The following is a 24,270-nucleotide window of genomic DNA, read 5'->3' as shown; positions in this document are numbered from 1 at the left end:
CACAGCTGCAGACCTCAATCTACGGTACATAGCAGGCAGTTCAACTGTTTCTCGTACGTCATGACTTTTCTCTGGGGATTGGGGGTACTTCCAGCATCACTAGTGGGTCCCACGGTGTTATTCAAGGTTTATGGTGTTGCACTAACATGATGGAAGATACACGAGAACCGCGAGAGATCACTTTTTATTTCGATACACAGTTTACTGAAGAGACAGGCTGCTCATGCGGAGATGATTAGTGTCACATGGCACTTTAAGCAGAGACTTCCCACATGTGAGCTCAGCGCATTAGCAACAGGAGGTGGCCACGAAATTAATTTTATGCCATTATGATTTAATACTGCCTCTGTACATTTGTTTACACTGTTTACATTTACATGCACGCAAATGGCTCCATGTACAGTCTGCAAGTGCCTGTGTGCATAAGTTTTGGTAAATTTTAACTTTTTATAATAAATTCATGTATATTTTATGGTAGTAAAGGATAAAATAGACAAGTATCTACATATATTTTACAAATTCATGACATATCTAACTTTTTCTTAATTTTTATTGATATTTCTAGGCTATGTTGTTCATCTGTTTTTTCAAATTTTTACAAATCTCCAAAAAATTTTCTAATATATTTGGAAAAAATCTATGTATAAGTGGACCTATGCAGTTCAAACGTGTGTTGTTCAAGGGCCACCTGTGTTTCCTACGAGACTTTGCAGGGAGGGGTGGCTGGTCTCAGGTGAGATTTGGGTAATCCTGCATCTGTGGTCCACATGACATCTTATATCCCACCCTTACTAGCAATCACAGGGAGCAAGTCTTTTTCAAGTTTGTATCCTTCAGTCCCTAACATTCACTATTCTTTACAGTAGTAGGCCTCCAATATTTATTGAAATGAGTTGTTATTCATCTTAAAAAAAAGGTTACCCACATTCTGCTAGGGTCACTATGACTGAGGTCTTATCATCTAATTAAACTAAATTTAAAATTCAGAGAACTTTTCATGATAACAGTACTAATCCAATGTTTATCAGTAAAATTCAAACTTGTCACTATGATCTAATGGGCCTACATTGCCCACCCCTTTTTTACCTCTCCTACTCTGTCCTGCTTGCTCTGAACCAGAACACTTCCTAAGTTTTGCCTGATCCAACTCATTTGCCCTTGCTGTTCCCTCTGCCTGGAATTATTTTCCACCCAGAATTTCACATGATGGGCTGCCTCTCAAGATTTCCATCTCAGGACAAAGAAGGAGCCCACAGCATGAAGAAAAGGGAAGAATAAGCCTTCCTCTGAAGAAATGACATTAAGCATGAGACCTAAAGTAGAGTGTGAGTGTGTATGTGTGTGCGTGGCCGAATGTATTTGGGGGTAGATGTGGGTAATGTGAGAGTACTCAGTCTATGCAGAGGGAAGGGCTAAGGCCTTTAAAGGCTTTGGGGTGCAAAGGAATAGAGCAAAGTTGTTTGAAGAATTAAAAGTCAGTGTGGCTGGAGGTTAGAAAGCTGGGGGACAGCAGAAGAGGGGGCATGAACCAAACCATGAAGCCTCCTTTAGAAGAGGCTCCAAAAGGGGGTGGTGCAGCACTTATGCACTGTAGCCCTTTAGTAATATCTTAATATCAGATATAGATCATTCTTCATGAGAAAACAATCCTTCTGCCCTCACTGTTATTCTCCTAGGCCTCCCTAACCTAAAAATAATCAGCAGTGCTAGGTGTAAGTCACCCCAGGGGCTTTTATGTTTCCTTCAGGAAGAGTGAGCTACCATGTCCAGATTCAGGGGATAGGACTGCTCACCAGCCCCTGGAGCTGGTTCTCCAACCCTAAGCATGACCCTAACCCTAACTTCTCCCAGCACTACTCCTGGTGCTATCCCAGGTGGGAAACTGAGTGAACTTTTAAAGTCAGCTTTAATTAGCTATTAGCACATCACACACATTCAATGAGAAGTAAACTTGTACCAACAATATCAATGGATTCCTTTCTATACCAAAAAAGAGATCAGTTATATTTCAGTAAATTACATTTTGACAAATCGAATTTATACTATTAAAACAACCTTAGATTTTTAGAATTTCTAATAACTCATGACGATTTATTTTTAGTTACTCAGAGATTTAGGAGCAAGTTACAAGAAATCAATCACATCAGCGCAGAAAACAGATAGCTAGTGGGAAGCAGCCACACGGCACAGGGAGATCAGCTCGGTGCTTTGTGACCACCTAGAGGGGTGGGATAGGGAGGGTGGGAGCGAGACGCAAGAGGGAGGGGATATGGAGATATATGTATACGTATAGCTGATTCACTTTGTTATAAAGCAGAAACTAAAACACCATTGTAAAGCAATTATACTCCAATAAAGATGTTAAAAAAAAAAAGAGTAGAAAGATTAGAGGATTAGGTCAAGATACTGCTGAACTTTATTCTGAACAAACAGTGTGCAAAGTTCCTAATTTCTTATTCAATATCTGACTGTCACAACTTATTTTAAGTGAAATATTTACTTACTTACTGGGGTAAGAGAGTAGAATGAGGACTGGAATAAGACAACTATATATCTGATATGGCCAAGAAGACCCCTGAGAGTACGTGAAAAAGAGTAACTTTCAAAATTAAATTTTCCAGATGGGCATTCCATAGTTGAAAGACTGTAGTTCCAAAGATCATTTTAATCTAACAAGATCATTAATCAGTAAGGAATTTAGCAAAACCACTTCCTTAATATGCACTTAGAAAGATCTGTTTTGCGCAAGACATGAATACTCGAAGCTGAATTTCTGAACTTGCAACTTCTAGCAATTCTCTGGCTCATCTGGCAGCATGCTTACACTCAGTGCAAATCTTCATGTCAACAGGGCCATAATGTTTCTACTCATCAACATCACACATGCTGCAAATCAATGTATTTCTACCGCGGGAATCTTGACTGCAAGTGCCACTCTTTCATGGCGTTGAGACATTTATTTACATACTTAACTGCAGGCATCTCTTTAGCTTTTACACACGTTTTCCTTCACTGGTATAAGCATTTGCTCTTTTCAAGAGTTTAACTCTTTAGCTTAAAAACACTGAATCCAAAATGCAGAAATGGTAGTTCAGTCCCTGCAAGGAAGCACACTGCCACTAACAAGCTTATGACGCATTATCACACGGTATAACGTTTAACGTTTTCCAACACACTTTCCAGTAAGGTATCGCATATCCTGAGAGCTCATGCTGTCACTTTTGAAATGGGAGCTGGGGAGAGATTCTGATTTTACTCAGAGTTATTAGGGTACTTGAAGGAGTTCATTAAGTTCTCCAACCATGTAGGGCCCTGAATTGGGGACAGTAAGTTCACATTTAGTGTTTGTGCTGATGAATCCCCAATCTACTTTGTTTTAATTTACATTAAAAAGCCTCTACTCTCAAAGTACTGCATCATCAAGTTTATATAATAATTAGATACACCAGTTAGGAAAGGCAGACTGAGTTCCCCTCGGCGACATTAACTTCTCCACCACATTCACGCTTAAGATCGAAAGTGCACATCAGTGAGAGAGGTATTTGCGTAAGACTGAAGAAGTCTATTAAAGAATTTTGAATTCATTGACTATTATTTTTAATAATAAGCACATCCAGAGGATGAGATTTTTTTTCATTTTATTTACTGGCTTCTTGCCATTAAGAGGAGTAAGAGCGAAAGGGAAAACCAATAATCAGAAAAACCCCAGTCTCTTGAATGATTTAACAGCTTAGTTTGTGCACACAGACAACCACAGTACACACTATCAAATTTACCTTCCTGATCTATTTAAGAGTCCTCATTCTGATAAAGGACCAGACGAAGAAAGTCTTCTGCATCACTGAAGTGAGACTCTAAGACAGTTCACTAAGAGCCATCTTTAAGATTTCAATAAGTCACTTCAAAAATTAAGAGAAATTGGCTTCCCTGGTGGCGCAGTGGTTGAGAATCTGCCTGCCAATGCAGGGGGCACGGGTTCGGGCCCTGGTCTGGGAAGATCCCACATGCCGTGGAGCAACTGGGCCCGTGCGCCACAACTGCTGAGCCTGCGCGTCTGGAGCCTGTGCTCCGCAACAAGAGAGGCCGCGACAGTGAGAGGCCCGTGCACCGCGATGAAGAGTGGCCCCCGCTCGCCGCAACTAGAGAAAGCCCTTGCACAGAAACGAAGCCCCAACACAGCCAAAACAAAAAAATTAAAAAAAATAAAAAATAAATAATAATTTAAAAACTGGCTAAAATATAGTTTAAAAAAATTAAGAGAAATTATTCATTTTTGGTTACTCTTCTGATATAGAAAAACAACTGGTATGTTTGCATCATTATTTTTAAGCCACCTCAAACTGACACCAGTCAAGAAAGATTTTTTTTTCCTCCAGTGGTAACTCAGCTACAACTTTAGTGAAAGAAAACAAGGCACTTCTGATGGCAATGCGTTTGGGCGGAACCGGGTTTCAGAGGCAGAGCGCCGATTCCCCACGCGGGACGGCCTTCTGAGGAGTCTCCCTTGTCTCCAGAGTCCTCGCCCCTGGTTTTAATTCTTCAGCAGAGGAATGGTTCCGCACGTGTAGCATTTACAGATGGCAGCACTACAAAATGGAGTGTGGGTTCAAATCTGAGTTTTAAGGTCAGGAAAAGTAAGTGTCATTTAAATGAGTCACCACTGCCACTTTTAGAACCTCATACACTTCCATTAGAAATCTCCCTTTCAGGGATGTTCCAACTTTTGTTCTGGCAAATCATCATAAATAAAAACTAAACATAAAATAGTTGTGGTGATTGCTCAGTGTGGTGTCTTTTTGTTTTGTTTTGTTTTGTTTTTCAGCATTACAAACTTCACAGCAACACAGGTTACATTTATCCAACACATATTTCGACAGCGTTTTAATCTCTGTAACTGACCTACTGTGGTCCGGTTCCAGAATTGTATTTTCTAGATCATATATGGTATTTTATTATGCTGTTATGAACAAGGAATTAAAAAACATTATCTTACATGCATGACAACTTTGTCTATGTAGTTGTAGAAGTGTAATACTGTAAATTATTTTTAAATGTGCACGTTTGTTTTATTAATTTTTATTGGAGTATAGTAGCTTTACGATGTTGTGTTAGTTTCTGCTGTACAGCAAAGTGAATCAGCTATACGTATCCATATATCCCCTCTTTTTTGGATTTCCTTCCCATTTAGGTCACCACAGAGCACTGAGTAGAGTTCCCTATACAGCTATACAGTAGGTTCTCATTAGTTATCTATTTTACACATAGTAGTGTGTAATACTGTAAATTTTTAAAGTTGGATATTTTTGTGAAATTAAAACAAATTGTATCTAGATCTTACTCCAAATGTAAATAGCACACCTTTTATACTATCTTAACATAGTATTTTAGATTGTTACTATGGAAATCGGGGACACATGACATAATGAATAATAGGCATTAATTTCAGAGTTACCCAGAAGGTTTTCTGGAGGTCTGTAGTTGGTTTAAGAGTATGCAAGAAGGTTGTAATTTTTACATATTAAAATATTCCAACAAGTAATTACTTAAATGAAGAAAATAACCAAATAGAAGTGGGAAATGGAAAATTTAGAGGGCAGTGAGGCAAGGGGGGGAGGGTGGAATGTGAACTAACAGGGGAGGAGAGCCTAAAGGGAGTGAAGGTCAAAGAGCCAGGGAGGGTTCACCCCTCCTCCAGACCTGCGGTCAGCTCCCTGGGGAATAGTTCCCTGAAACAGGGCTGAGGTATTTGCCCGAAGTGTTTCAAGTTTACCTATTAAAGAACAGGCCACATTCTCAATTCCACACCCCAGGGCCCTGCAGACAGAAGCCCCGCCCTCCTGCCCCAGCTCAGCGGCATCTAATCTACTGACCTCTTGTGGCCAGTGTGACCGATGGGGTTTTTTCTCTTAAAGGCTTTACGTATGTGGAAAATTTAACGCATTTCTATATAGATCTCCCTCCATCCCAGTTAATCAGAATGTTCAACTGTAATTTGGCCACATTTTAAGTAGTGGTACAGTCCCACTGTTTCAATAACAACTCTTATCGACAACATCAGCAGGCGCTGAACAGGGAACAGAAACGATAATTTCTACATGACCACAATACTGTGTGTGTGGAAGATACTACATTTTAGAGGGCAAAGTATGCCACCTTCATCTCCTCTTAAAGTGTCTCCATTCTACAATTTAAATGTCTCATATTAAACAGATCTGCCATAAGACAAATACAGATTTACAAAAAGGACAAGTTTGAAATCAGGTCCTTCATAGAGATCCACAACAGGAATCTTGTAAACATCTTAGGCTGCCTTCCTACATTTAGGATAAAATTTGATTCATGTATTATTTTTAAGAGATATATGCTATTACATAAAGCAAAGTTAACAGTTCAATTGAATGGAGACAGCATCAACAAATGCCTAAAATACTATTCTCATCAGTTAAAACAAGAACAAATAGATTTCTGAAATAAGAGTTAGTTCAGTTAATGTCAGTTTATTTTAGGCACTTGGTTAAATTGAAAACTACTTTATTGCTTAAAGGCTGAACCTATAAAATATAAAAGAGGTTTAATCCAAATAATGTGAAAGTGAATTAACTCTTCACTCTGGCCTTTACTTTTTTTCTTTTCAAGTAATTTAGATTTATTGATAGAAATATTTGCAAATGGCTGTAAAAAACACTTATTTTGAAATTACAGGTAAATATAAACAGCAGGACAAAGCAAATCCCTTTTGAGAATGATTTGTGGAAATACTGCCCTAGTACACTTTTTTTTCTAAGAACAAAAAATACTATAATACATTCCCTCACTTCTCTTGGGAATACTTTGACTTTTTCTTTTTCTTTTTTTTTTCTTTTGATATTGCAAAATCTCTACCCACACAGAGCACCTCTCCTCCTGCCCTGCTGAAAATGCAGAGATGGTTTAAAAGTTACTGAGGCAAGGGGGGGGAGGGTGGAATGTGAACTAACAGGGGAGGTGCTAGGGAATGTGAACTCCCTTCTCACGCAAGCTTTGGACCATGCATCCCAGGGAGAGCAAGGTGTCCAGTGGAGTCAAGGCAGCTTCTGCCCCTAAGGCGGCCAGGCGGCTCCAGACGCAAGAGGGCAGTCGGCGGCTGCAAACATCCGACTGAAAGCCCGTCTGCAGACTCACAGCTTCCAGTCGAGGATGTTTACAGCCGCTCACTGTCACAGGGACACTCCTGCTGGCTGTCCGGTTACCTGGAGGGTCCCTAAGACGGACAGGACACAATTCTGCACATCACTAAAGTATCACCCCAAACCAGAAACATTCTAGGGAATGTCTCCAGTTCAAAGCCCAAAGCTTCATGCATGTCTGTTATTCAGCTACCAGATTCCTATAAAATCCTGTGATAATCCAGGACAACATATGCCAATGGCGTTCATCCGTCACTGTTAGAGACAAGGAACACACAGGCGATAGCAAGCTTACTTGACATGCGTGATGTAATTAAAATCCTTCTTTGAGTGAAGTGACCAAACATACAAGTTAAATTATGCTAACAAGATAAAGTGCACCTTTAACATTAAATACTACATTTACGTGACCTTAGACTCTCAATGAAAATATAAAAGGTTTATTTCAAACACTATAACTTCTGACCAAAAAAAAAAAAAGACTTACACACTGCTTTCATATATCACTTTTGCTCTGAAATCTGCTCCCAGAGACAACTTGTACAGTCAGCTGGTTTTTGAAAGAGTAAGCATCAGGAGAGAAATAGAAGGAATAGCAAGGTCTGTAACAGGCATATATCAGTTTGTGGGTCAAAGTTTCCCACTGGAAAAACACAGAACCTATCACTTGCCGACAGGGTGACGTACATTAACTCCAGATCTGAATGTTTTGAATTCCACTCCCATTCTCTTATGAAAATAAATGAGGAAAACTGAAGGGTAAGCTCTATCAGTCACTGCTTTCCTGAAGTAATTCAAAACCCTTCCGCGCCTAGTGAAACATTAAGTTGATACAAAGAAGTGGGTGTGCCTTTCCCCGAGATTTGTTTTTAGATGATGTTACCAGAAGGTTCTTAAGTTGCAGAAGTCTTAGTTTGTGATACCAAACCCCAAACAAAAACAAAATCCACACAAACAGTGTCATGTTTACTGAAACGAACAAACGTGAGGAGCTCCATAAACGACTTTTTCAAAGCAAAGGGTAACTCTATCCCATTAAGGTTAAGAAAGTTAATCTTTGAGGCAGCAGGTGAAAACAAGCTGAATTATGTTGTGGCCTTTTGCTTTATTAACTAAGGACTTTGAACTATTAAAACTTCCTAGGGAACCACATTTTCTCAATGGGTCAAGTCACATAGGGGAACAAAGCAAACTTTATCAGTGCTGTGCGATTCTACATTCCAGAAATTCTTAGTACTTGGCATTCATATACCACTGCTGACTAGGGCTTGAGTCGGTTCAGCAAACGCAGCTACAGCTTCCAACCTTGTGAACTTCTCACCAAGACACCCTCTTCTTATGAGCTGGTCACAAATAGACAGGCAGGATACTCTTTAATTAAAACAGATGAATACCAAGCCTTACACCCTGTGAAGACATTGTAGAGCAGTAACTGTTTACAAAAAGAATATTTTTACTCCCATAAATTTTTCTCCAAGTGACAGATCCCCTACTTGCCTTGGAATCTTACCACTTTTCAGTAATGGCTTTAAATTAAAAACGACCAGCACAAACTAGGCAAGCCACCTCACATAACAATTCAGTGAACGATGAAAGAGATAGTAAACCCTCACACGGCTGTGAAAATCCAGCCTTTGCTCAGAGCTCTATGAATAAACATTAAAAAAATCCTCCAGATAAAGCACGAAAGATCACAAGATCTTAGTTACAAGGAGTTGTAAATGGAAGGGCGTTTAACAGGCATTGACAGAGCACTTCACTGCCTGTATATACAGGCTTCCTTTTTAGCAAGGTACCAGCTCGAGGAAATCTATGTGAAAGGTAAAGCAGATTTAGCCCAACAAAGTGCTGAACAATTTTGCCAGTTTAAATGAGACTCAAAGTTGTTTAGTTTAAACTATTTCCTTGTTTTCTGGTTATTAAGCAGCATCGGTTCCACTTGGAACAGCAGTTCTTAAAATGAGAGGGTGGTAACAGGCTTATCAGGACAGATTCTTCTAACCCCACGTACCCGGCCTGCTTCTTGCCCCAAACACTCTGCAGTTCTTATTCAGGTGGGGAGGTCGCTGAGTGCATTTGGCAAAAGCTATAAAATGATTCTGCTGTACCTTCCTGGCAGAGAACCACTGATCTAGAAGGATGGAACTAAGTAAATTTACTCAAGACTAAAATATCTTGCCATTACCTGAGAAATGTGACCGATCAATCCACCAAAAAATCATGAATTAATAACAAATATGGTGGAGTAAGATTCAATTGTGTCCAGTACGACAGGCCCTCATTTGTCTTCTATAACCTGGAAATACTCACAGAAGACTACGTAATTTAAAACCACTGGAATCAGGAAGACAAAGCTCCTAAAAGTTTCCCCACCCAAACGTGCAGCTCTGGATGTCTATACCTTGGTTACATTTTATAATCTCTTCACATTAGTTTTAACTACTTGAAGCATTAATTTCTTCTGATGGTGGACAGTACAGCACTGGCCCCGGATAAACTTTACAATTTTTTCTTAGCTACCCTATACCATTCAGTCTTGAATCCTCTTATTGACTCTACAACCATGATTTTTTTAAGCTATGCATAACTGAGAACAGCTTAAAATATTACAGTCACTCAAGCTCCCTCACCTCCTAAACCCAATTCTCTGGATTTTGAATCAGAGTATTTATTTATTTATTTATTTAACATCTTTATTGGAGTATAATTGCTTTACAGTGGTGTGTTAGTTTCTGCTTTATAACAAAGTGAGTCAGCTCTACATATACATATATCCCGAAGAGTATTTAAATTAAATGGCCCAACCTCGATGGTGAGATTTCAGGCACTTATCAGCAGGTGGCAGATGTTACCATTGCTTTATTTGTTGATTGACTGATTGATACTAGGACTCTCCTTTGGCCATGGAAATGCAGAGGTGCAATGTGGGTGGCCTACTCCACTGTAGAAGGATGCTTCACCCCCTGGCTTTCCCTTTCTCCCCAGGTCCATCCACCTCCACCACTCTGGTCCCTGAGCGTTTGCAGTGGTACTCTCGGAAAAGGGAGCGTTCCACGTCAGCACAGAACCCAGCATCCAGGCTCTGCGCTGCATCCTTTCACCCACCATCTCTCTGGGGGCCAAGGGCCCAGACAACAGCATCAACGGTACTGGCATCGGCCCCATCCCTTCCTTCAGAAAACCCATATAAAGACAAGAAACACAAGTGCTCTCCGCTTCCTTCTGTAGAAAGCATACATAGAACTAATCTGAAATGGAAGTAAAATAAATGTACCAACAAAATTCTGCCCTTTAAAATTCATCTTCATCTTCTAGTTATACTTTATATTTAGTAGTCCACACTGTTTCTAGGCTAATTCAAAGGCTTCTAATGCTCATTATATTTCTTGCTAATAACAGCAATGATGAATTTTCCCTTGCTATTTTCTTTTTGTAATTAATAGGAACACAGACCTGCCAGCTCCCTGCCTCTTGAAAATGGCTGAAGGCTGTAGGAATTGACTGGGAACAATTTCCCATGGATTGTACCCACATGGAAAATTAAGAAACTCAAATTCTAGGAAGGAAAGCATTGCCTGGAACAGTAGAGAGCTTACAGAGTTATAAAGAGTAAAGTCTCTTCTACTCCAGAAATTAATATAAATATTTTTTGTTCAGTTAACATTCTCTAAGAATTAAGCTAGATAAACCATGTGTTCTCAAGTTTATAGCCTTATTTTATTTTATTTTTTTGGCTGCATGGCTTGCAGGATCTTAGTTCCCTGACTGGGGATCGAATCCGGACCCTCAGCAGTGAAAGCGTGGAGTCCTAACCACTGGACCACCAGGGAATTCCCATACCCTTAACTTTAACACGACCTTTCTGTTGTATTCCGAGCAATGTCTACGCACAACCTCGTTTTGACCCTGCCCTGGTACGATGAAGCATTTACTGTCATCATCATTACACAGGCAGGGACACCAGGCTTGGAGAGCTGGAATCACAACTATCACTCACTCTCCCATTCTGATGTTTTGCTTATTGTAAGCTCCTCTGAATCATTTGTGGAGTCGGGGAGGGTGTGGGTTTGAATAAATATGAGCTAGTTAATTATTATTCAATAAAAATTGTTTTCATTGTAAATTGGGCATAAAAAATTAATGAAGAAAACTTCTAAGAGTAGAAACAAATATCTAGATCCTTTGGGAGAAAACAATTCGTTTAGTCACTAATTTGTTCACCATATATTTATGCATTTGCCAGACTCTCTTTTACTTATTCATTTTTTTATGCATCCATGTTTAGTTTAATATCAATACAGGTGGAGATACACACACATATTATTAGATCGATAGATAATGTGTACACTCATGGGTCGATATATACACATATATATATATTTTTTCTGTCAGTTAAGAGGGCCTAGAATCTATGGCCCCAGTAATAATGAGCACATCTATTCTCCAGATCTGTCTTTTTTATCTTTTAAAAATTAAAAAAAAATTTTTAATTTTTATTTTTTATTGAAGTATAGTTGATTTACAACGTTGTGTTTGTTTTTTTCAAAAGGTACTTCTTTCTTTCTTTTTAATTTTTATTGGCGTATAGTTGACTTAAAATGTTGTGTTGCCAAACTCTCCTTTAAAATGACAGTGATTTCCAGTGCAGGCCAGGGTTCCCCAGACAGGGGCTCTCCAGGCTTATGAGAGAGTTTTGGGCTGTTCTTCCCCCGCACCCCGCGGGCCCCCATCTGCCTGAGCCCCTCCTCTCCTACTTGGGCTGCGTCCTCACTAGGGAGGGGGATTCCCGAGAGCCAGGGTATCCCAGCCTCCAGGCTCACCGGGGACTTTCCGTCCCACTCCTCCCGTCCCTGGTCACTGTCAGCAGTTCCCAGGCCGCAGCCCTCAGGCCGCCTGCTGGCCCAGCTCCCCGCCCTTCAGGGGCTCCTGCTCCTTAGACACCCCACAAAGAGCAACTCTCACCTGGGAACACGGTCCCACTCCTGCTGAAACAGAAGATCTATTTCTAAACGGTCATTAGGGGAATTTAAGATGAATTTCACTGTAATAACCACATGGCAGAATTCAGAATTCCAACCAGTCCTTGTTTTTTTTAAAAAATCAAACCTATTAGATTACGTAATCTTTAAAACGTATTTACAAAGCTATGCAATGATACAGAACATTAGCTATCCCGGCAAGTTAAGGAAAAGCCAAGAAAGAACTATACGTATGATATAAATGTTATCATGTTAAAAATTCAGAATATACACATACGATTTTGTTCCTTCTGCTTTTCTGTATTTTACAAGTTTTCTTTAATGTGAATACTTTTAGTACAAATATTTAGAAAATATTGATCCATTTCAGACAGAGGAATTAGTATCTCTTGCATCTCAAGAGTAATGTAGGCAGTACCAGACACTTTTCAAAAACGGTTTTCTGTCTAGATAAATCTTTGAAGGGAGAGAAGACTGCGTACACCTCTTCCCTGTCACTGCTGAGGCTACTGGAGCGGCCCGTCAGTGCCTTACACATGGTAGGTGATCAATATATTCTGGCTAAATGTTTGAAATGTTGATTAGCAGATTCTCAAAACACACCTTATTCATAATTATCCAGGATCTTTCTTTTGAAAAGTTTATGAGCTCCCAGCTCTTTAAAATGTGTCTTTTCCACCTTTAAAAGTGATGAAATAGACAAAAGTTAATGACCGATCCAAGTTTAGCGCCGGAGCTATAACATGAAGATGGGACTCCCCATCCTGTGGTCTAGGGGACCTGTCTTGAGACCAGCTGATGCTTTTGCCGAGGTGGGAAGACGGGGAGGCCTGGGCCCTTTTGGTGGATGACCGCCCTGGACAGGCCTCTGCCCATCACGCAGCCCATTTTCTCTGTGGATGGAGACTAACGGTAGTTTAGCTCTCCACCTTGCAGAGCTCTTCTGAGAAGTGACTGAGAGCTGTATGAGAGAGTACCATCCACGTGTTAGTTGTTTTCCTTCTTATTGCCTTGTGACTGTGAACGTGTTAGGGCAGATTCATCAGAACAGTGGTTACTAACGGAGGTAAACCTCTAATGTCACCTGGGCCTTTAAACTAGTTGCGTGTTGGCGTTTGACCTCACTGGATATCCATTTCCTCAACTGTAATGAGAGGGTAAGTCAGACCCTAAAACTCTTCTAGCTCTAACACCCTATGACTCTAATTCCTTCATTGCTTGAATTTATGAGGTAGGGGTGGGGACTGGAGTTGGAGAGGCTCGGAAGGATGTTTTAAAAACTGAACATACGCAAATCATGGAAGCCGACTTCCCTTAACTAGTGTGAGTTTTCTTAGTACAAAGGAGCACCAATAACCCTGACTTCATCCACCATCACTTCCCACAGCCACACACTCTAAAATAGCAGACTGCAAAATGGTTGAGAGAGTATACTGACAGACACGGTAGTTAGCAGCTGACTTAGGAAGCTTTCTACGGAAAGTCTTAATTGTCTCCAATACTATCTGGCCTGGCAACTGGGCTATAAGTCACAAAAGAAAAGAGGCTCATATACCTTATACTTGTGGCACACGGTGACAAAAAATGTCTATTCAGGGTCCAGCCTCCTCACCATTCCATATGGAGAACGGGCAGCTTCACCTGACATAGCTCACTGCATCTCAAAATCAAAGACACTTTCAACAGGGTTTTACTGCAAGTTAATGTTTGACTTACACTGTTCTGGGCTAACAGCGGCTTAGCTGTTCATGGAAGGATTTTCTAGATTTTCAACAAAATAGCTGTAAACTCATAAGAACCACACTTGAACTCAAAGAAGAAGAGTTATTAAAAAGCTCATGTTATAATTTCATCCTATTACATTCACCTAATTAATACGTACTCACAGCAGGTTTGTGCTAAATTTGAACCACAAGGGATAGCAGATGATGGAAACACAGTGTGACTGGCCCTAATTCCATTTGTGGATGTAAGTATTAAGTATGGAGGTGCAAATGCTTAGGTCAACCAAACAGCCACAGAAGCAGCAGTGACTAACCACCAACTACTGTTTTGCTCCTCTTGCTTCCGGGAGGAGAGGGAGTCTGAGAAAGCGTACGACGGTTTCCATTACCTTCCGGAGACTCAGGTTCCTAATTCTAAGAAAACCTGGTGTGGCCGTAATCTAGGACATACAAATGCAGAACATTTGATGAACCGTGGAGAAAAATAAAAATTTCCATGATTATAGGAAAGATGGACAAGTGGGGGAAAAATGGATAAATGAAAAAAGAACAAACGAGAGAGAAAAGCTCCCTTCCCCCCTTTCTACTTCCTAAGGGTAATTCATTAGTGATTCTTGAAATGTTTGTTATTTCAAGAATTTATGCTACTGCCATGCAATGATCAAAAAAAAAAAAATTAGTTTGTCTTACTGAGAGGGATCTAATTAAACCTGTTAAGACCAGGACCCTCTATCCGGGAAATGAATAACTATTTAAAACTAATTTCTTCAAATCAACACTTTTATCATTTAGATTAGCTCAACATTTTTTATTTAAACCAGGTGTTTTTCATAAATGCTACTGAATAGTGTACCTTTCTACAGGAGCAGGATACAGAGAGACTTCAGGGGACGTATCAGAAACGAAGCATCAGAAAGTTTAAGGGTAAAATTAACCATATACTTTGGATTTTCTGGAAGCGTCACAATTACAATGATTCTGTCCCAATACAATCAGAAATCCACAGGAAATACCTTCAGACCTATGATCTGACCAAGTAAAGTCATTAGAGATGATTTAAACAGCATCCAAAAAATCCTAGGTTCCCAAAAGAATTAACCTCGGTTTTACATCTATGGAACAAAAGAGCCACGCTTTGACTTTACCTAAACTATTAAGAGGATTTATATACAAGAAGAGTACTTTACAGCCACTTTTAAAAAAATAACTGATGAGTCTGATTTAGTCTTTGAAAACATGAATTTTTTAAAAACCTAACACATTGGTTGGCATTCCAGAGCCTGAAAGTCCTAACTTTTCTTACTTTTTCTTTCTAAAGCACTTCTTAAAATTGCCTCTGGTATTTTAAAAATATGCTCGGAACTCTTAGGGCTCCAGCAGTTTTTTAACTAATAAAATAAACACAGCAATTGAGTACCTGCAGTTCTGCTAACAGTATTGTTTGTATTCTAAGCCCCATCCACAGAGGCTACAGAAAAAAATATCCAGTATAAACAAATATTACTTAGATCCCAGTGGCATCTCAAAGCAGCACACCCAAGTCTCAAAATGCAAAAAGGAGAAATTTTCCACTCCCACTGTGATTAACTCCCTGGCAAAACTCAGGTCAGGCAAAAGGGAGTGAAACCGCCTCTGTTTTGGTGAAGGTGGGGAGGGGATGTGGGTATGAAGCAAAGCAGTGATTCTTTTTCTTCGTTTCTTCACCCTCTTTTTTCCCCTCAATGCATCTGTTCTTTTCCCTGTCCCTCTCCTGTCTCTGCATTCCCCACTTTTAGCTGTTCTCTCCTCCTCTTCCATCCCCAGTTCCTACAGAACAGCCAGCTTTGTCCTTCAGTTTCCTTGCTCACCACCAGTCTCTGAACTTCAGACGACCACCCCCGCACACATCACTGAATAACGTTTTCAAAGTACTACACACAGTAGGGCAAAGAGCGAGAACGAAGTGGGCCGGCGTTAAGACTGGGGAGAAATGTCTCCACCAGTATCTGTAACACCCAAACTTCCAGCTGAGAAAGCGGCTGAGGCGTCTGGGGGAAAAGAAGCTGGAGGCCCAGAAATGCTAGGAGGAGTGGGGCACAGAGGCGCTGCAGCGTGAGAGCATATCCCGGGGAGCCAGCCCGGCCTCCCCCAGGCTGAGGGCGGGCTGAGGCCCGAGGCGAGGACTGTTCAGACAGGACCACCACTTCCCAGGCCTGCGGTGGCTCCTCTCTCTGCCTGGCCTTTGTCTCCACAGCCCAAGGCAGACATGGACGTGGAGGAAGGAAGCCGGGCTCCTCGGTGCGGCTGGGCCCAGCTGAGCGCCCGATCCTCTCCACGTACACTCATCTTCCGCCAACTCTGCCACATCTCTCTGCTGATTCTTAGCACTGCTGTCAAGTTATCCACTCCGCCTACACTTACGCGTCACCCTCAACTCAAGGCCTGGCCCTACGATAAAACTCTGCGCCTTAGCTTTCTCAATGGTAAAAGGCTAAAGACTAACTGCACATAATGACTGCAGGGTCAAGAGGACCACACAAACGCATCCTTGTGAAGTGTTGAGAAGAGTGTCTGGCACATGAAAGTATGACATAAGAACTGGTTAACTAAAATGAAAATAAAATAAATTATCTGCGAACACATGTGTCTGGATTCAAAGGACAGAAAGCTCTTCACGATGACAAAACAGACTTCAAACAGAAAAGAAGAGCAAATATATTGATTTTGTCACTGTGGGTCACCAGGCCAGGAGGATTACCAAGAGGGATGGCCCAAGGAGCCAGGCTTTATCTTCATGTTCTGTGTTAAACCACTGCCAGCCTGGTCCTGAGACACTCCTATAGCGAGGAAGGAATTCAATCTGTTGAAACCACACATGCCAAAATGGAAGTGTGAGAGTTCACACTTAGTCTGGGATATCCTGTATCTGACCACTCAGCACTGCAGTCATTTGCACTCTTTATGTATTATTTAGATAATATTATTTAAGAGGCTTCATTGTATATTCTTAAAAATGATAGAGTTGGAAGTTAAATGTTTCCGGGAAAAGGACTTTTTTTCTTTTGGAGGTGGGGCTATAATGATACGAAAAGGACAGCTGTAGGTTGTAAAACTAAGGACAGAAAAGGGCAGAAAAAAAAAAAAAGATAGGGCAATATGGAAGGAAGGGGAGACAGTGATGAGAAATAAGGTCAGCTTCATGGAACAGGACTATCTCCCGTGCTTGCAATGTGTGACTGAATAAATGTTATAATGACTCCAAAGCTTAGTATAAACAGGGAACAAAATGCATTCCAAATATGGAGCTCCATATTTGAAAAGTATAAAATTACCTCATGAACATAAAAGCTCTGGTTTTAATTTGATCTTCCCTATTTAAAAATTGCTTTTAAGACAGAAATATTTGAAAAAAATGTCTGCAGTCTCAAAGGTAAGTTACCCCAAATTGGCAATTCCATGATTTAGTTTTTCTATCGACACTTAGCAAAAAGTGTAGCTACCTTTCCATGATCATTAGAAATGTTAATTTAGAAACCTGTAAGACAGCTAACAATATTAAAAATTTCCATAGATTGATTTCATAAATTTAATACTCAAATGTTTAAACGTTTCAGCTGACGTTCTCTTGGTGATAGTAATAAAACATTAAGCTTTAGCAAAGAAATATATTTGACTTTTTTTAAACAAATACATCATTTATAATAAAACAAAATACTACTCAGAGCAATTCAAGGAATATAATTAGAGTTTGCTATAAAAATAAATCCTTTGAATCCTTGTTTAATAAAAAGTATTAGCACTGACAGTTTTAATCTACAGAAACGGACTTGAAAGATTTTCAAAGTTTATTATGTTAAAAATATGTAGTGTAGCAGTGTTAAGCATCTCTAAATTTTAGCATTATACCTCGAAGAGTTCTAACTTCTGCTAGAAGGAAAAGTATGCCTCGACTAAGCAAGAAATTTCCATTACTCCTGTCTTAAGAAGTCACACCCCATACAACTAATGACAGGAAAACATTTCAATTCAAACCTCTGACACTCTCAAGCCTGAAGCAAAATTTAAAAAAAATACAAAAATAAAACACAACTCACATTTTCAGGGAAGAAAGGAAACTCTTGCTAAATAAGTGGCAATTATGCTGAAGAATTTATATGCTAAGCACGACTGAATGTAAAAACACCAGAGCAGTCAACCATAGCTTTAGCACTTTGAGTATGATTAACAGAATGAACTTTCAAAGGTCAATTAAATGTCAACACGCTTTAAAAAGATACTCTTCTTAAGTCTGGTCAGTGTATAACAGTACCTCACAACTTAGGGGTACCCTTCTTAATTTAAGGGTAATGTGCATGTGATATATGCACATACGTGCAGACTTACACGTCACCAGCCAGATTACTACAGAAAGTCATCCAGCATCTATCCTAGATTTGACTATGTTAATGCTTTTCAAGTTCCCAAACGATTAAAAAGTAAACCGAACTCTGTTTGTTATACAGCATTATCCAATGAAGATGAAACGCAAAGCAAATCATAAATGTTAAGACTAAGGCATATCCAACAGCTTATCCTATTTATTCCATCAGAGGAAGTCATTCACGAGCTCACCCTTTATCGTCCCTAATATACCATCCTGCGAATTCTTCGCCCACTAACCTTTCCTGAGTGCTTGTGGTTAAAAAGCTTACCCCAAAAGCTACCTGGCATTCAAAAATTGCCCACTTCAGCATCTGTGGGACACAACAAGACCTGAAGGCATCCAGCGCCCATTCCTGACATTTTCATCCAGGAACTCAGTAAGAGCCCCCATCCCACACCCGTAAGGAAGGCCAAGTTGTCACAGGACCTCAGAAGGAGCAGGGATCGTCAGCGTCATCTGGCCCAAACCTCTCCACATTCACAGCTCAGGAAACGTGCAGCCACAAAGTTCCCAGGGCTCCTCAGCAGACGGCAAGTCCAGTCTTACTTTTAGTCCAGGGTTTCTCGTTTGCATCAGATCTATCATAGACTTGTTCTCCATTAGGACTTTGAGACCACGTTATAACTGACCAAATAGCTGTGGCTACCTAATGATCTGGGAAGGCTCCCAGGGGAGCTGGAAATTGAAGATGAGTAGGATGCGGAGGGTTGGAGAGGAGGCATCACTAAGGAGGGAAGCAGGGTGAGCTAAGGCACCCTGGTGACTGAGGCCACTATGTGGAGTAGGATGGAGACCCTTGTTTTAGGAACAGGCAGAGGAGGGACAGACAAAAGTGATGAAAGGATTTCGACTTTAGAAACCTGACACGAAGACAGCAAAGGCTAACCTAGCAACAGGTTTGCCAGAGGGAATGGAGGTGGGGAGAGAGAAAGATCTGAAGTGCCTCTTAGGGGTGTAGTAACATTCATAATATTTTACAGGGCTGTTGTTAGGAACTAGTGAGCTGATGTGAGAAAAAGCACTTTGAAAAGTCGAAAAGCTCTAGAAAGTAAAGATGTTTTGAAAAGTCAGGGGACAACAGCCTCTCTAATCACGGCCCCATGGCTTGACAGCACGCGCTTCTCTGCAAAGGCAAACTTGGAGCTGTGCTCTGGATCTTCTCCTATGGGATCAGAGATAGAAATCTCTTCCTTCAATAATTCCAAAAGCTGGATCCCAAGGGGAGAGACGGCCTCCACCCTGACGTCCCTGTAGGCTGAGGATCCCTGATACTAAAATCCGAGGCCAGGGTTACAATTTTGAGGCAGACCGCCGCGTGATCCATGTTTTCCCTCACTGAGTCAAAGCAGCATATGAAGTGCCCAGTTAAGTGGTACAAAAAGGGGGCAGGAGAAGAGACAGCACCGGAGTAGCCAGGCTGTGAGCGGGCGTCAGGGCCCGCACGCCACCCTCCCCGGTCCCACCGTGGGCCCCACTCTGGCTACTCAGCAGGTGACCTTCCGTGTCCACTTCTCTGTGCCGACTTCCTCTCGTCTACAGCGATGCCCCAGGGCTAAAAAAAGGAATTCTGAAAAGTTACCATAATAAATTAAAAGGTGCGCATGCGGCGTAGATACTGAGTGACAGTTATTACTGTCACTAATTTGTACCTTACATAATTTATAATCTTACCTAATTCCCCAAACAACTCCCAGGAGGCAAGTACCATTATCCTCATTTTTCAAGTAAGGAAACCGAAGCTCACGGGGTCACCTAGGTCGTAAACGGCAAAGCCAGGATTTGAATCGGGTGTGCCGGACTCCGCCTAGGCTTTGAACCTTCCTCCTAAACTCTTCCCCTTTTCCTTCAATAAACGTGAAAACCCTGGCTTCCGTGCCAGGGATTTTAGGGATACAGAAGTTACAGGAGCCAAGATACAGGCTTGCAGATGTGAGTTTTGACAACACAGGGCAAAGGGCCTGGGCTCAGGCACACCCGTGCCTGCCGGCTGTCAGCCTCTGGACTAAAGTCTCCCCAGTGAGTGCGGCATTGTGTCCAGGGGACCGCTTTCCACTCGGCATTCTTGCGCTGATCTCTCCCAGGCCTCCCGTCCCTTGGGGTCTTTTCCCAATTATCAGCTTGAAACCTTATCTGGACAGTTGAAGAAGAGGCAGCTGGGACTGGGACCCCCGCAGATCTCACACAGGCTGGAGGAGGGGGGGGTCCCATAGCGGGAGGGGTCTCTAGGGCCTTGCGTCCCGAGGCACCCTTAAGTCTGCTTGCAGTGGGTTTGCTCGCAGGAGCAGTTCCTGGGGGCTCTGTGGCCCCGGGGCCCCACTGAGAGATGAAGCCAACATGCCTAGGGCGGGAGGGGAAGCGATCAGAGCAGGCAGCATGCCGGGAGGCTGGTTCAATGTTCCTAGGGAAAAGCAACAGTTGCCACTAAACACCGGCAAGAAAACTAACACTAATCCTCAAAATTTAGTGTGATCAACTCTCTCTGGGAGGTTCCAGTTGAGAATACAGATTCCAGGTTCTGCTCACAGACATTCTGGCTCTTCAAGGGTTGAAAGGTGCCTGGGAGTCTGAAGTTTTGCAAGAACTACAGAAGGTCCTGATACGGGGGTCTAAGGATCTCAATCTCTGATACACAGCCCTGACCCCTTACAGGGCTGCCCAACCAACAAACCTGCTCTCAGGAGGACACATGTTCTACAAAGACAGCTTGTTCGCATAGCAATGCGAGGTTCTGGGTGGAGTGGTCACTTTTAAATAAGGCCACTAGGCTTTCCGGAAGTTTCCACACTCACAAATGTTGGGGACTTATTTTCCTGCTGTCACCAAATAAACTATCACACAGGCCCTTTAGGAAAAACAGAGTATCTCACACACGATTCAGTCCCCAAAGGACCTCTCCACACACACGCATGCGCGCGCGCGCACACAAACACACACACACACACACACACACACACACACACACACACACACACACACACACACACACACGGCACCTGTCTGGAGTGAAGACCGTCTCAGCAAGATGCTATTGCCAGTGCATACTTTCTATTTGGTGTAAGACTGGAGATGACTTTCTCACTGCAGATTTAGGTGATTTCAAAAGGTACACTTTTCTTCATGCAACTGAACTGCCCTGAAAGGTTTACTTCATGCTATTTAAAAAATGAGTTTAAAAAGCAGACAGCACTCAAGTGAAATATTAAGGACACGATTAGGGCATTTAGACATTCAGTCACAAGGCAAGCAGCTACTGATTATTTAAGAAACATACTTTTTCACAGGTTTGTGTTCTTCAAAGACAGCTACGTCATAAAATGTATTATGTTACATCAATATTGTTATCTTTCTCCTAGAAACCCTATCGATGTTCTTTGTCTCTTTCCAAATCTGTATCCTTGTTTTAAGCTCTACACTTTCGGGCTACATACTGGAATTAAGCTCAGTCTTTCTGCCAGATCTTCTTTCTTTCCCCTAAAGCACGGTAATACTTTTCTTTAAGGATGGGCAAGAAGAATTTTTAATTATTTTTATCTGAGTGCCTGGCATTTTATTCAGCAAATATTTGTTGAGTATCAGCATTTATGCATTCACATTTTTAAAAAATGGACTTTTGTTATTACAAACTCCATGAGCAGAAAAAATGCCCAGCGGAGCACCTGGCCTCTAGAAGGCACTGCTTGAATGGTAAGAAAACTGGGGGAATTTATCACTGAGAGAACAAAATAATTTCTCCTGTATTCAGTACTGATAAGTCTACATTTCATAGTGGAAAGAATTCTGGTTAGGGAAAATGTTTGATTTCACTTTGTATGGAAAAAACGCAGGTTATCAAGATAACCGAAAGTTCACACTGCACTGTATTGCAACACAACCGGTCAAGACGTTATTTCAATACCATTGCCAGACCAAACCTTTAACATTAATCATTTATCAAAATTATACATGCCACTAACACATCCCAACAAAGAAGATTATGTAAGTGAGCCGTTTTGGCGTCAGTGATACTGAACACAGCAGCTATTTTCAATCCTTCATTAAAATTAGATCAAGATGTACTTGCATTGTGTGTTACTGTTCCTGTAAGGGAGATTTACATTAGTTTAAGATTTACTTTGGTTGTAAGTGACAATTTCTTTTCCTTCTCTGTCAGAAACTAGAATTCCCTCCCCCTGGGACCCCACAAGGAAGTTTTCAGCAGAAAGAAGAAGCAATACAGGAAAACAACAAAAAGCAGCTGTCCTGTTTACTCTCTCCCATGTATAACCGAAGCCCTGGTTTCCCCCTAAACTGAGTCCGGAGGGCATGAAGGGGCTGCTGGGGCACCTGCCACTTCATCTTGAGCCTGGCTCTGTACCCAGCCTGGCCCTACAACTTCTAGTGGTGCCGCCAAGCTGGCCAGTCGTAAGGCGCTTTAAATAGAAGTGATGGGTAATGGATTTTTCACTGAGAGCGACCTTCACATATGGATGTCTGAAAGCATGCGGCTGACAAGTTCCTTCTCGGGGGGCTGAAGGGTGGCTCCGGGCGCACCTCAAGGTCCCCGCCCGGCGCTTCGTGATCTGGCCCCGCGCGCTGAGGCCCAGGCAGAACCGCGAACCGAGCCCGGTTCGGAATCGGGAGGGCGCGATGGTCGCGCAGCTGCAGCCCCTGCAGGGGATGCGGGTGCGAAGTCGCTCGTCCCGGGTCGGGCCTGCCCTTCCCGGGCGGGGGCGCCACCTTCCACTCCGCCTGGGCCCCGGACCCCCGCCCCGCGTTCCCCCGGGCGCGGCCCCCGCCCCCCACCCCTTCCTCGCCCCCTCCCGGCCCCCGCGGCCCGAAGCCAACTCACCGCGGTCCCGCCGACGACGCGCCCCGGAGTCCCCGCGGGTCGGGCCGCCCCGCGGACGCGCCGCAAACTTTTCCCGGCCCCGCGGCCGCGGACGACGAGCTCCCGGGCGGGCGCGGGGCCGCGGGGCCGTCGGGTCGGGACCGGTTGGCGGGCGGGCGCGGCCGGGAGGCGCAGTCGTCCCGCACCGGCCGCCCGCGCGCTCTTTGTGTCCCGCGCAGCCCGCCGCCCCCTGACAGCTGACGGGCCGCGGCGCCGGGTGCGCGGCCCCGCCGAGGAGGACGAGGAGCGCTGACAGACGCCGTCCCGGAGCGGCCGCCCCGGGGGAGCCGGCACTGCCCGGGAGCGGCCGCCCCCCCGCCGGCACGGCCCCCCTCAGGCCCCGCGGCGCCCGGCCCTCCGCCGCCTGCGACGCCCGCGCCTCCCGCGCCGCCCGCGCCGGCCGCAGCCCGGGTCGGGCGCCCGCTCCGCTCGGCTCCGCCGCCGGCGCGCTCCGTCAGGACCCGGGCCCGCCCCGCCCCTGCCCCGCCCCTGCCCCGCCCCCAGCCCACTCCCTCCAATGAGCGCGTCCTGCAGTGGGCGGTTCCGCCCAATCGGGTGCCGGGAAGCGCGGCCCGTCCCCGGAGGGGAGCCAATAGAAGGCGACTCCGGCAACACACCCGCCCTGATCCCCGGGAGCCTAGCGCTCCGAGCGCAGCTGGGGAACCGGACCGCGTCCGGAGCGAGTGGGTCCGGCCGGGCGGAGCAGCCGAGAGCGGATCTGTTGGGGGACTACAGGACTGTACTGTAATATAAGGTGTAGACGAAAGTGGGGACGCTAGACGCCCCTCCTTGTAGGTCATCTGACTCCCCACCCCGAACTTGCACTCATTTTCTGGCGAAAGTTTACGCAGGAGAGAAAGCTGCACAAACACGCTGCAGCCGGTGACTGTCCAAGTTCAGGCCTTTCCTTCCCTTTAGGGCTTTGCTCTAAGGGGCCCTCCGGGCAGCGCTCGAGGTGCTGCATCGCAGTCCTGAGCTCTTGTTTGTGTCCATAATAAAATCGCCAGGACGCCAGGGATCTGCAGCGAGGCGTCAGTTTCCATTCTGCTCCAAAACGCAGGCGCTCATGGCACTGCCAGCTCTTTTTCCTTTCTAAAAGAAAATTGCAATGAAAAATAATATAGGAGTTTTG

General features: G+C 43.3%; 1 protein-coding gene across 4 annotated transcripts in view; it reads right to left on the bottom strand.

Annotated features, from left to right (window-relative positions):
• The window catches only part of LOC309666641 (uncharacterized protein), an 80,148-nt gene extending 56,591 nt beyond the window's left edge, over window positions 1-23,557 (bottom strand). For all 4 annotated transcript variants that reach the window (XM_082474284.1, XM_082474283.1, XM_082474281.1 and 1 more), the window contains exon 1: window positions 23,100-23,557. The gene's annotated coding sequence lies outside the window, so the exon portion shown is untranslated. The remainder of the gene's footprint in view (window positions 1-23,099) is intronic.
• Window positions 23,558-24,270: the final 713 nt, after the last annotated feature.

This window comes from Balaenoptera physalus (genome assembly GCF_965194825.1).
Source record: "Balaenoptera physalus genome assembly, chromosome: 9".
In the NCBI taxonomy this organism is placed as follows: domain Eukaryota; kingdom Metazoa; phylum Chordata; class Mammalia; order Artiodactyla; family Balaenopteridae; genus Balaenoptera; species Balaenoptera physalus.
The sequence above is the reverse complement of the archived record's forward strand: the minus strand, read 5'-3'. Positions and strand labels throughout refer to the sequence as shown.